Source organism: Crocuta crocuta, unplaced genomic scaffold (genome assembly GCF_008692635.1).
Source record: "Crocuta crocuta isolate KB4526 unplaced genomic scaffold, BGI_CrCroc_1.0 scaffold41, whole genome shotgun sequence".
NCBI classification, from domain to species: Eukaryota; Metazoa; Chordata; class Mammalia; order Carnivora; family Hyaenidae; genus Crocuta; species Crocuta crocuta.
The window spans coordinates 16490360-16505279 of NW_027529428.1; the positions used below are offsets into that span (position 1 = coordinate 16490360).

Below are 14920 nucleotides of genomic sequence, written 5' to 3' on the forward strand. Positions count from 1 at the left end.
AAAATTACACCACATGGGAACTTGATCCTACAACAAAGGAATAAAGAGAGTCTTTGGTGAATAAGAGGGCAAATATAAAATGTTCTCTTTCTGATTCCATGAAAGATAATTGGAATGAGCAGAGCCATCCATCCCCCTCTTTCCAGTGCTGCTCTCCTCCCTCCTTCCACTTCTCCCATCCCAGGGGCTGTGGCCTTCTTGGCATCCCCTGTGAGTAATGGCATATCATCAAGGCAGACCAGAGAGATGTTGACCTTCAAAGCTGTCACAGAAAAGATGGCGGAGAACAAGAAGATCGACAACAGTCTTAAACAGTTAAGAGACCAATTAAAAGAACTTACCTATCAGTATGAAAAGTCTGAAATGACTGAAAGGACCTACAGTCACCCAAATCAGGGCAAACTGGGAGAAGTACTTTAGAAGTTAATTGAAAACTTTGTTGTTAAATTAGCCAAAATATGTCAGTTGTTATGGTTAACTTGAAAAAAAGTAAGTGGAATCCAGCAACAAGGGTTGCTTTGGATATAATTACATCAATATTTGCCAAGAATCAATGATTTTATAGCATGTCCTATAAGGACATAAGTATTTCTTTTTTTGAAGTGGAGGGATTATCCAAACATCAGAGAATTCAGAGGTAATAGAAGTATCTCTTACAAACCTAGAATTATTTCAGTATAGGAATAGTATCTCTAAAAGGCTGTTCTATGGGCCAACAGTTAGGAAAAACACTAACAGCAAGAGCTGCTGTTGGACAACTGAAATGCAATATCTTAAATATAGTATCCAGTTGTAGACAAGTACACTGAAAGTGCCCATTTGACCAAAGAAATGTTTACACCAGGAATCATCAAGTATGCATCATTTTTATGGATAAAAAAAGATGCCATTGGTGGATACTGATTTCCTGGAAGTACTTCAGCTGATAGATTCGGAGGACTTTATTGAGTTACTCAAATGGATGGATATGATACTGTGCATAGGTAAAATGATCATGGCTATCAACAAGTACAGTGGATCCTGCTTTGCTGTCACCAGATAAATAGAAAGAAAAAAAACATACATTTATTTATGAGCAAAGTTAGATATCCCAAAAATCTATAGAGGTACCATTACAAAGCATGATGAAAATAGATTATTAGAAATATTTATGAAATTTTCAGATGGCTCTAATGGGACAGACCTGAAAAATGTTTGCACTGAAGCAGGCATATTTATGATTCATGTCGATCATGAGTTTGTAGTATAGAAAGACTTCATGAAAGACATCAGAAGTAGTGGATTTTAAGTAGTTAGAGTCTAAATTGGACTACAAACCTGAATTCCAAGCAACTAAAGTATAAATTGGGTTAGAGATTTTTGATGGCTACATGACACATTGGCGTAATGATCAGTTGTAAATGTATGTGTGCAGTGGCAATAATTATTAAAAATGTATGAATAAAAACTAAAAGTAATGAAAATGTATTATGCAATCTGTAATAGATATAGAAGTACAAGATATAACAAATAGAAAAGACAGCAGGGGGAAATTAAATATACTACTGAAAAGGTCTTAAACTGCCTGTGAAATGATATATTATCATTTGAAGGTAATCTGTGATAAAGATGCATATTGTAATCTCTAGAGCAACCACTAAATATCAGAAGTAAAAGTTAAGAGAAACAGCTAAGTAATACAGGAAGTAAAATGTAATTATTAAAAAAATTCACCCCAATAGAATGCAAGAAGAAAAAAATAGAGATCAAATGAGACAAAAAATAGCCGGAACATAGTTTAAACCGAAATCATATTGATAATTACATTAATCAATTATCTAAACATTCCGAATACAGGACATTTAGTCAAATTTAGTGAGAAAGCAAGAACCAACTACATGCTGTTCACAACAGACCAACTTTAAAGATGAAAATAGATTGAAAGTAAACAGAGAGGTGTCTGGGTGGCTCAGTCAGTTAAGTTTTGGACTCTTGATCTCAGCTCAGGTCTCGATCTTAAGGTTCTGAGTTCAAGCCCTGCAATGGGCTCTGCAGTGGGTGTGGAGCTTACTTAAAAAAAAAAAAAAAAAAAAAAGATGGAATAATCATATAAAATAAAACTGCTAATCAATAAGTTGGGAGTGACTATGAATATCAGGAATATGATAAAACAATTTGTCAAGAAGACACGGCATGCACCTGGTATCAGCATTTTTAAAGACATGAAATATAAGTAATCCAAAAGGAAAAATAGACAAATACACTATTCTAGAAATTTCAGAACTTCTAATTAACAGCAGTAATATGAGAGCAGGATCAATAAATATATAGAATATTGAACACAATGCAAATCAGCCAACTTGACCTAAATGACATTTATAGAACACTCCACCCAACTACAGCAGAATACACATATCAAGTACACATAGACTAATCATCAAGATGAAGCATAGGCTGTGCCATAAAGGAATTCTCAAGAAATCTTAAAAGATTAATATTCTCTGTCAACAACATAACAGTTCAATAAAAGGAAGATATTTGGTACATGCTGTGAAACATAGGAAACTTAAAAATCAACCTAATCAAAATATACAAGAGAAAATAGAAAATATTTTGTTACGGGCACCTGGCTGACTAAGTTGGTAGAGCACATGACTCTTAATCTCAGGGTCATGGGTTCAAGCCCCATGTTGGGCATAAAGCCTACTTAAAAAAATGTTATGAAAGAGGATATATGCAGGTAAGCTGTGATTAGAGTGAAATTTATGACTTTAGATTCCTCTATTAATAAGGAAAAGTCTAAACTTCAGAAACAAGAAAACGGAAATATTTTTTAATGTTTTTTTCATTTATTTTGAGAGTGAGAGCACGAGTAGGGGAGGGGCAGAAAGAGAGAGAGAGAGAGAGAGAGAGAATCCCAAGAAGGCTCCATGCCTAGCATGGAGCTTGATGTGGGACTTGATCCCACCAACGTGAGATCATGACCTGAGCTGAAATCAAGCATCAGAGGATTAACCAACTGAGATACCCAATTGCCCCAGAAATTAAACTCAAGTAGTAAAGAGGAAGAAATAAAGCTAGAAGTATATTCAATAAAACAGAAAAAAAAATCAGTAGGGAATACAAGTGAAAGCAAAAGCTGCTACTTTGAAAATATCAATAAAATTTATAAACTTCAGATAGAATTATCAAGAGAAAAAATTTAAAAGGACAAATTACCAAAATCAGTAATAAAATGAGTTATTATTCCTATCCTACCAACATTTAAAAGATAATGAAGGAAATATGAACTTTATGCCAATAAATATGACTAAGAACTTAGAACTGATTTCTTGAAAGAAAAAGTGCCAACTAGACTCAAAAAATTTTAAGTTAAAAGAGTTCCTGGGTATCTTAGGTGTTTAAGTGGCCAACTCTTGATTTCAGCTCAGGTCATGATCTCACAGTGAGATGGAGGCCCACCTCAGACTCCATGCTGACAGCACAGGGCCAGCTTGGGATTCTCTCTCCATCTCTCTCTGCCCCTTTCCTGCTCACAGTCTCTATCAATCAATAAACAAAAAACAAACATTAAAAAAATTACAGTTTAAAACTTGAATCCAAAATCATTATAAATTTCATCAATTAAAGAAGAAATAAGATCATCCTACACAGATTCTTTATGAAAATAAGAGCCGACACTTCCCTACTACATTCATGAGGCCCCCATTACTCTAATACCAGAACCAGAAAAAGACATAAGGAAAAAATATACACCAATATTTCTTATGAATATTGACACAAAACCCTTATCTAGTAGCAAAATATCCAGGAAAAAGGAAAAAATATGTTAAAAGGAAAAAATATGACATGTCACAACAGATACTTTAGATTTTATCTGAGGAATACAAAGTTAGTTTAACCTTCAAAGAAAATCAATGAAATATACCATATTGACAAGATAAAGGAGAAAACCTATATAATCATCTGATTTGCAGAGAAAGCATTAATCAAATTCAGCACTCATGATAAACACCCTCAGCAAACTGGGAATAGAAGGGAACTTCTTCATTCAGTTAAAGTGAATCTGCAAAAATCAAGCTAATATCACACTTAGTGGTAAAAGAATGAATGCTTTCCCCCTGGGACTGGACCAAGGCAAGGATGTTCACTCTTTAGTCTACATTGTACTGGAGGTCCTAGGCAATGCAATGAGATGATAAAACAAATAAAAGACCTCATATTGGAAAGGAAAAAAAGTGAAATTGCCTCTATCCATTGATGAAATTACCTCTATCCATTGATGACATGATTATTTATGTAGAAAATCCTAAGCAATTTACAAACAAAACAAAACAAAACAAAAAACCCAAATACCCAGAAAATAAACAAACTACGAGACCTACTAAGTGAATTGAAGGATGGATAGCCAAAATACAAAAATTTACTATTTTTATATACTAGAAACAATTAAAAAGTAAAATTATTAAAAATAACACTTAAAAATAACATAAAATACTATGAGATATGCTTAACAAGATATTTGTAAGTACTGTACATTAAAAGCTACAAAATAATGTTGAAATTGAGGGCCAAAAAATGATCTACACTGTTTTGTAGTTTTTAGTGTACAGTACTTACAAATATCTTGTTAAATGTATCCACAAGGATTTTATTTCTAAATGGAAAGACCTACCATGTTCATATATCAGAAAGCTCAATTCTCAAAATGATCTGTAGATTCAATGCAGTACCAATCATAATGTCAGCAGAATGTTATAAAAATTAACAAGCTTATTCTAAAATGTATATGGAAATACCAGGGACCAAGAATAGCCAATACAGTGGTGGTTTGTTTTTTTTTTAAGTAGGCTTCTCACCCAATGCAGATCCCAACAAGGGGCTTGAACTCACAACTCTGAGTTCAAGCAAGATTTGAGCTCAAGACCTGATCTGAGATCAGGAGTCAGATACTTAACCAACTGAGCCAACCAGGTACCCTGCCAATATAATTTGTAAAAAAGAAGACAAAGGTGGGAGGACTTAGACTACCTGATTTTAAGACTTAAAAAAAAGTCAAGTAATAAGACAGCGTGATGTCAACATAAGGTTAAATGTAGATATTAATGAAACAAAATACCATATCATAAATAAACCCATCCATACATATGGTCAATTGAGTTTTGTAAGATATAACAAGACAAAATAGTCTTATAATTAATGTGCTGGCTCTACTGATTAGCCACTTGGAAAAAATGAACCTTGGCCTGTATTTTCACCATACACAAAAATCAACTCAAATGGGTTATATACTAACATGAAAGCTAAACCTATAAAACTTCTAGAGGAAAATTTAGAATATTGTAACAAACTTGGCAAAGATTTGTTAGCTATAAAATGCAAAGTACCCCAGTTATAGGAGAAAAATTGATAAATTGAACTTCATCATAATTTAAAACTTCTCTTTTAAAGATACTTTAAGGAAATGAAAAGCAAGTCACAGAGTGGGAGAAAATATTTGCTTTTCCTATAGCTGACAAGGGACTTGTGTGAAGAACTTATGAACAGGCAACAACCTCTTTGACCTCAGCCACAGGAACTTCTTACTTGACATGTCTCTGAAGGCAAGAGAAATAATAGCAAAAATGAACTGTTGGGACCTCATCAATATAAAAGCTTCTGCACAGCAAAGAAAACAATTAATAAAACTAAAAGGCAACCTACAGAATGGGAGAAGTTATTTGCAAATGACATATCAGAAAAAGGGTTAGTATCCAAAATCTTTAAAGAACTTCTCAAACTCAGCACCCAAAAAAACACACATAATCCAGTGAAAAAGTGGGCAAAGATTGTGAGCAGGCACTTTCCTAAGGAAGACCTCCAAATGGCTTCCAGGGACATGGAAAGATGTTCAACATCGCTAATCATCAGGGAAATACAAATAAAAACCACAATGAGATACCACCTCACACATGTCAGAATGGCTAAAATTACAACTCAGGAAACGACAGATGTTGGTGAGGATGCAGAGAAAAGGAAACTCTTTTGCACTGGTGTTAGGAATGCAAACTGGTGCAGCCACTCTGGAAAACAGTATGGAGGTTCCTCAAAACATTAAAAATAGAGCTCCCCTACAACCCAGCAATTGCCCTACTAGGAATTTGTCCAAAAGATACAAAAATGCTGATTCAAAGGGGCACATGCACCCCAATGTTTATAACAGTACTATCAACAATAGCCAAATTATGGAAAGAGCCCAAATGCCCATCAATTGATGAATGGATAAAGAAGATGTGGTGTGTGTGTACACACACACATACAGACACACATGATGGAATATTACTTGGCAATCAAAAAGAATGAAATCTTGACATTTACAACAAATGAATGGAACTAGAATGTATTATGCTAAGTGAAATAAGTCAGAGAAAGGTAAATATATGATTTGACCCATGTGGAATTTAAGAAACAAAACAGATGAACATAAGAGAAAGGAAAGAAAAATAAGATAAAGAGAGAGAAGGAAGCAAACCATAAGACACTCTTAAATACAGAGAACAAACTGAGGGTTGTGGGGAGGGATGTTGAGTGAGGTGATGGCCATTAGAGAGGGCACTTGTTGGGATGAGCAATGGGTATTATATGTAAGTTATGAGTCACTACTCACTACTCTGAAACCATTAATAATAAATAAAATGCAAAAAGCAAACAAAATTTATGAAGACCTCTTTGAATTCATTCGTTAAAAAAACTAAAACGAGGCAAAAGATTTGAACACTTTATAAAAGGAGATGCATGAATGTCCAATAAGCATATGAAAGGAGGCTTAACATCAGTCATGAAGAAATGCAAATTAAAACCACAGTAAGATAGCACAACATTCTCACTACAATAGCTAAAGTTGAAAAGACTATGTCAAGACATATGTAAGTAAGCATTCAGACTATAGTCTTTTTTCACCTTATGGCTAAATGTATTCAAAAGTCAGGTTTGTAAAAGACATAAACATAAAAATTTGGAAGACTGATAATACTAAGGGTTAGTGAACAGGTGGAGCAACTGGAGCTCAATTTGGAAAATCACTTGACAATTTCTTATGAAGTTAAATATACATTTATCATATGCCACAGCATTGCCACTCCCACAAATTTACCCAAGAGAAATAAAAACACGTTTACAGTAAAACTTGTACATGAATGTTCATAGCAGCTTTATTCCTAATGTAATAGAATGCTATGCAAAAATTAAAACGAACAAGTTACTGATTCATGCAACAACACAGATGTATCTGAGAAACTTTATGCCGAGTGAAATTAGTCCAACATGAGTATACACTGTATGACTCCATTTATATTAAATTCTACAAAAGGAAAGACATCCATCCTGGTAATGGCAATCTTGGCCAGGACTGACTTGCAAATGAGCAGGCCACTAATCATTTGAAATTTCCATTTAAGATGAAATCCATTTACTACCATCCTTGCCCTAAAACAATTCAAAACCATTTTCTAAACCAATGTCAGGGGCTTTATCATTCAATCACACCAAAGAAAACAGAAGTCACATCAGTTATTTGAACAGTAAATTTAATATAAAGAGATTTGTATTAGAGGACCAAAAAAGAAGAAGTCAAATAGCAAGGTAACACAGAGATTTCAAAACAAAATACATAAAACAAACTTTAGGACCAGTCTCCATGCCTACATAAAGGAAAGACTTTGAAGTTGTCAGAATCTGAAAGCTTGGAGGAAGGGCACCCGTGGAGTGGGGACGCAGATCTCTGAGGAGAATGTATTGCCTGCCCAGCTGGTGCTGGTAATGGGATTTGGGGGAGGATCCCCACAGAGATGGGGCTCACATCTTTTGAGGAAGGGGTGGCAGTCAGCTGGCATTGACATCTCTGAGGGAAGGTGATGAAGCTGGTTGTGGAAGTTGAGGATAAAATGAAAAAAGCTGTCACTGCCAATGGGCAGAATTGCTGCTGGGTGATTTTGAAAGAAATAAAGAGCAAGAGGAGAAGGGGTCCCCTCTGGTGCCCCCCCCCCCACCGGCAGAATCTAACAGGAAGCCAGCTAGTAAAGGCAAAATATGACTTACAGGATCCAAGTAGCAACATCACAAAAGAATACAAGAGATTTAGGGCTGAGAGCCAACACCTATTAACCAACACAGAAATCAAAGTGGATGCCAAATCAATGAACACCAAACAAATGTTTGTGAATTATTTCAGCTCATGATTTTATTGACATGAGGGGTATTAAACAGGATATTGAGATTAAAATTTTGATCCAGCTCTACTAAGTAACCAGCAAGTAATGGAACATAAAGGAGCCTCAAAAAGTTGCTTACTCTCAAAGTATCCCACCTTTCATTCTTTTTTTTTCCTGCTTCAGGATTGTTCTAAGGAGTCCATAAGAAAAATGTGAGTATTGCTTCCAAATGCACAAAATCACTGCACAATTATAAATATTACAAGATAGACATTAAACCAGAAAAAAACCTAAAATCATTCTAACATACAAAATATTAAAGTGTGTAGGGAAGTATACACCTATGCAAATAACACACTTGGTTATTAATCTTATACTTTTCTAATTTGGACTTTTCATTTGTGTATATCAGTACACCAACAAACTGTACTTTTATTCTTTTTATTATTTTCAGGTTAGCTAACATACAGTGTATTCTTGGTTTCAGGAGTAGATATTAGTGATTAATCATTTATCTACAACACCCAGTGCTCATCCCAACAAGTACCCTCCTCAGTGCCCATCCCCCACCCCCCACACCAACACCCTTCTAGCAACCCTCCCTTTGTTCCCTGTATTTAAGAGTCTCTTATGGTTTGCTCCCCTTTTTCTTTTTATCTTATTTTTCCTTCCTTTCCCCTATGGTCATCTGTTAAGTTTCTCAAATTCCACATATGAGTGAAATTATATATCTGTCTTTCCCTTACTGACATTTCGCTTAGCATAATACCCTTCAGTTCCATCCATGTTGTTGCTAATGGCAATATTCCATTCTTTTCCATTGCTGAGTTGTATTCCAGGGTGTGTGTGTGTGTGTGTGTGTGTGTGTGTGTGTGTGTGTGTGTATCACATCTTCTTTATCCATTCATCAGTTAATGGATATTTGGGTTTTTCCATAATTTGGCTATTGTTGATAGAGCTGCTATAAACATTGGGGTGCCTGTGCCCCTTCAAATCAGCACTCTTGTATCTTTTGGATAAATTCATAGTGTTGCAATTGCTGGGTCTTAGGGTAATTCTATTTTTAATTTTTAGAGGAAGCACCACACTCCCTCTAAACTGGGGAGTGGCTGCCCCAGTTTGCATTCCCACCAACAGTGCAAGAGGGTTTCCCTTTCTCCACATCCTTGTCAACATCTTGTTGTTTCCTGAGTTGTTAATTTTAGCCACTCTGACTGGTATGAGGTGGTATCCCAATGTGGTTTTCATTTGTATTTCCCTGATGATGGGTGATGTTGAGCATCTTTTCATGTGTCTGTTAGCCATCTGGATGTCTTTGGAAAAGCATCTATTTATGTCTTCTGCCCATTTTTTCACTGGATTGTTTGTGTCTTGGATGTTGAGTTTCATAAGTTCTTCATAGATTTTGGGTACTAACCCTTTATCCAACATATCATTTGCAAAGGTCTTCTCCCATTCTGTAGGTTGCCTTTTAGCTTTGTTGATTATTTCCTTTGCTATGCAGAAGCTTTTTATCTTGATGAGGTCCCAGTAGTTCATTTTTGCTTTTATTTCCCCTGCCTCCCGAGACCTGTCAATTAATAAGTTGCTGCAGCTGAGGTCAAAGAGGTTGCTGCCTGTTTTTTCCTGTAGGGTTTCGATGGTTCCTGGTTTCACATTTAGGTCTTTTATCCATTTTGAACTTATTTTTGTGTATGGAGTAAGAAATTGGTCCAGTTTCCCAGATGGATCTGACGGATATATTTAGAGCTTTACATCCTGAGGCCAGGGAATTTACNTATTAAAAAAAAAAAAAGAAATTGGTCCAGTTTCATTCTTCTGCATGTTGCTGTCCATTTCTCACAGCACCATTTGCTAAAGAAATTGTCTTTTTTCCATTGGATACTATCTCCTGCTTTGTCAAATTTGCTAGCCATATATTTGTAGGTCTCTTTCTGAGTTCTCTATTCTAGTCTAGTCTGGCTTTTTTTTTTGTTTTGTTTTGTTTTGCCAGAACCATACTGTCTTGATGATTCAGCTTTGTAATACAGGTAAAAGTCTGGGACTGTGATGCCTCCAGCTTTGGTTTTCTTTTTCAGTATTACATCAGCTATTCAGGGTCTTTTGTGGTTCCATACAAATTTTAGGATTGTTTGTTCTAGCTCTGTGAAGAGTTCTGTTTAATTGGAATTGCATGGGATGTGTAGATTGCATTGGGTAGTATTGAAATTTTAACAATATTTGTTCTTCCAATCCATGAACATGAAATAATTTTCCATTTCTTCGTGTCTTCTTCATAAAATACCTAGGTATTTTATGGTTTTGTGAAATCCTAAATGGGATAAATTCCTTCCTTATCAGTGTGTAAAAATGCAACCGATTTCTGTATGTTAATTTTATATACTGCAACTTTGCTGAATTCGTGTATCAGCTCTAGCAGTGTTTTGGTGGAGTCTTTCAGATTTTCCATGTAGAGTATTATGTCATTTGTGAAGAGTGAAAATTTGACTTTTTCTTTGCCAATTTGGCTGCCTTTTGTTTTGTCTGATTGCTGAGGCTAGAACTTTCAACACTGTGTTGAATAACAGTAGTGTGAGGGGACATCCCTGTCGTGTTTCTGATCTCAGGGGGAAAGCTGTCATTTTTTTCCCCATTGAGGATGATATTAGCTGTGGGCCTTTCGTATATTGCTTTTATGACATTAAAGTATGTTCCTTCCATCCTGGCTTTCTTGAGGGTTTTTATTAAGAAAGGATGCTGTAGGGGCGCCTGGGTGGCTTAGTCGGTTAAGCGTCCGACTTTCGCTTAGGTCATGATCTTGCAGTTCGTGGGTTCGGGCCCCGCGTCGGGCTCTGTGCTGACTGCCAGCTCAGAGCCTGGAGCCTGTTTCAGTCTGTGACTCCCTCTCTCTCTGACCCTCCCCTGCTCACGCTGTCTCTCTCTCTCTCCTAGAAATAAATAAAACATTTAAAAAAAAAAAAAAGAAAGGATGCTGTATTTTGTCAAATGCTTTTTCTGTATCTAATGACAGGATCTTATGGTTCTTATCCTTTATTCTATGTGATGTATCACATTGATTATTTGAGAATATTGAACCAGCCCTGCAACCCAGGAATGAGTCATACTTAATCATGGTGAATAATTCTTTTAATATACTGTTGAATTTATTATGCTAGTATCATGTTGAGAATTTTTGCATCCATGTTCATCAGGGACCTTGGCCTGTAATTACCTTGAAATCAAGGTAATGCTGGCTTCATTGAATGAGTCTGGAAGTTTTCCTTTCTGTTTTTTGGGGGAACAGCTTCAGAAAAATAGGTATTAACTCTTCTTTAAATATCTGGTAGAATCCCCATAGAAAGCCATCTGGCCCAGGACTCTTATTTGTGGGGAGGTTTTTGGAAACCAATTCAATTTCTTTGTGGTTATGGGTCTGTTCAGATTTTCTATTTCTTCCTGTTTGAGTTTTGGTAATGTGTGGGTGTCCAGGAATTTGTCCATTTCTTCCAGATTGTCCAGTTTGTTGGCATATAATTTTTCATAGTATTCTCAAATAATTGTATTTCTGTGGTGTTGATTGTGATCTCTCCTACTTTATTTATATTTTATCTATTTGGGTCCTCTTTATTTTCTTTTTGAGAAGTCTGGCTAGGGCTTTGTCAATTTTGTATAATCTTTCAAAAATCCAGCTCTTAGATTCATTGATCTATTCTGGTTTTTTTTTATTATTTTATATTGTTTATTTCTGCTCTAATCTTTGTTATTTCCCTTCTTCCACTGGGTTTGGGCTGTTTTTGCTGTTGCCTTTCTTGCTTCTTTAGGTGTGATGTTAGGTTGTATGTTTGGGAGCTTTCTTGCTTCTTGAGATAGGCCTGAATTGCAACGTATTTTCCTCTTAGGACTGCTTTTGCTGCATCCAAAGGGTTTGGACTATCATGTTTTTATTTTTATTTGCTTCTGTGTATTTTAAATTTTCTTCTTTAATTTCCTGGTTAACCTCCATGTATTTGGGGGCTTTCCAAATTTTTTCTGTGGTTGATTTCAAGTTTCATAGTGTTGTGATCTGAAAATATGCATGATATGAAATCAATCCTTTTATATTTGTTGAGGGCTATTTGTGACCTAGTATGTGATCTATTTTAGAGAATGTTCCATGTACATTTGAGAAGAATGTGTATTCTTCTGTGTTAGGTTGAAAAGTTCTGAAGTTTGGATGTTAATGCCATCTGGTCCAGTGTGTCATTCTGAGCCATGTTTCCTTATTGGTTTTCTTCCTAGATGATCTATCCATTGCTATAAGTGGGGTATTTAAATCCCCTACTATCATAGTGTTATGATCTGTACACTTGTTTATGTTTGTGATTAATTGATTTATATATTTGGGTGTTTATGTGGAGGGCATAAACATTTACAATTGTTAGCTCTTTTTTTATGTCATTCTTCATCTCTCATTACAGTCTTTGTTTTAAAGTCTAGTTTGTCTATTATAAGTGTGGCTACTCCGGCTTTCTTTTGACATCTAGTAGCATGATAGATGGTTCTCGATCCCCTCACTTTCAATCTGCAGGTGTCCTCAGATCTGAAATGAGTCTCTCATAGGCAGCATACAGATGGATTTTTTTTTTTAATGATACCCTATGTCTTTTGATTGGAGCATTTAGTCCATTTACAGTTAGAGTAATTACTCAAAGATATGGATTTAGTGACATTATATTATCTGCAGGTTTTGTGCTTGTGGTGATGTCTGTGGTCCTTTGTAGTCTTTGCTGCTTTCCTCTACACAGTGTCCACCTTGGATCTCTTGCAGGGTTGGTTTAGTGGTCACGAACTCCTTTAGTTTTTATGTGGGAAAACCTTTATCTCTCCTTCTATTCTGAATGACAGCTCCACCCTTGCTACACCAAGGGATTCTTGGCTGCATATTTTTCCTATTCAGCACATTGAATATTTCCTGCTACTCCCTTCTGGCCTGACAAGTTTCACTGGACAGGTCTGCTACTACCTTATGTATCTACTCTTGTAGGATAAGGCCCATTTGTCACTAGCTGCTTTTCAGAATTCTCTATCTTTGTATTTTACTAGTTTCACTGTGATATGTCATGGTGTTGATCTGTTTTTGTTGATTTTGAAGGGGATTTCTCTGCACCTCTTGGACTTGGGTGCCTGCTTCCTTCCTCAGATTAGGAAGATTCTCAGCTATAATTTGTTCAAATAAACCTTCTGCTCTTTCTCTCAACTTCTTTTGGAACTCCTATGATACAGATACTATTTTGTTTCATTGAATCACTTAGATCTCTTATTGTCCCCGCATTGTCTAGTAATTTCCTTTCCCTCTTTTTTTCAGCTTCATCATTTTCCATAATTTTACCTTCTATTTCACCTCTTCTCTCCTTTGCTTCTTCTGTCCTCACTGTCACCGTATCGAGTTTATTTTGCATCTCACTTATAGCATTTATTAATTCATCATGACTGTTTCTTAGGTCTTTGATCTCTGCTGCAGTAGATTTTTTGCTGTCTTCTACGTTTTTTTTTTCAAGCCCAGCTATTAGTCTTATGACTATTATTCTAGATTCTTGTTCAGATATCTTGTTTACATCTGTTTTGAGTAATTCTCTGGCTGTCATTTCTTCCTAGATTTTCTTTTGAGGAGAATTTCCATTTTGCCATTTTGACTAGGTTTCTGTTTTTTATGTGTTTTAATAACTTATGTATCCTGCACCTGCAAGTACTACTATATTAAGAAGGGGTCATACACTGTCCAGGGCCTGGCACTTCAGGAAGTGTTTTTGGAGTGTGTTGCATGGACTCTGTTGTTAGGTATTTGGCTGCTCTGTCCCATTCGTCAGTCCATTGCAGAGCTCCTCCTTGGAGGAGCTTGGATTGCTTGGACCTTCCACCAGGGTGCTTTGGTTTGTTCTAGTAACCCTGGAAAAAAGGAAAGTGTGTGTGGGGTATTTGATCCCATAGAAAGATTAAAATGAAAGAGGTGGGGAAAAAAGACCACGCAGAGTATCAGAGAAACTATACAGCTTAATCTAGAGAGAAAAAAAGGAAAATAAAGAAGGAGATATAGAAAAGGTATAAAAAGAATAGAGTAAAATTGCCTGATTAAACAAATCAGAGAAAGAAATATATATATGAGAATGTATACATACATATGAGAATGTATATATATATATGAGAATATGTATGTATATATATATATATATGGATTGACCAGAAATCAAGTAAACTATGAGCCTTATTCTAAATTATTCTAAAGGAAAGAAAGAAAAGGGTAGAAAGAAAAAGAGAAGAAAAAAAAGACAAGCAGACTAACATACAAAACTACAGATTAGTTGTATTCGTGCCTGGGACATGGCTGGTCTGGTCTGGAGGAGAAGCTGTCTGTTCGCTCATTGACAGTCTCGCTCTAGTAGATAAGCAGTTGTGGGCACAGAAGGACAGGGGTTGATATAAAAGGTTCTACCTCCACTGGGCGTTGCCATGCTGTCCCCTTAAGTACCACCCTGTCTGTGATGGGGAAAACAATGGCAATGGCGACACCCCAGTCTCTCCTCTCCAGACTGGGGTATCTCAAACCATGCTGTTCAAGCAGACCCCATCGAAGAGTGTGGGCGCTCAGCTTGCCAGGCTCTGCGGTCTCCCACACCTCCTAGGTGCTGGGCTGGGATTCAAACCCTGATGCCTCGAGCCCTGCCCCTCGCAGACTCTGTTCTGCTGTAGCGTCACTTAGCCCTGCCATTCAAAGGCCTTTGGTTGGCGCCTGCAGG

General features: G+C 36.3%; 1 pseudogene; it reads left to right on the forward strand.

Annotated features, from left to right (window-relative positions):
- The first annotated feature begins 276 nt into the window (after nt 1-276).
- On the forward strand, nt 277-1343 carry LOC144227616 (26S proteasome regulatory subunit 10B pseudogene; annotated as a pseudogene).
- The last annotated feature ends 13577 nt before the right edge of the window (nt 1344-14920 follow it).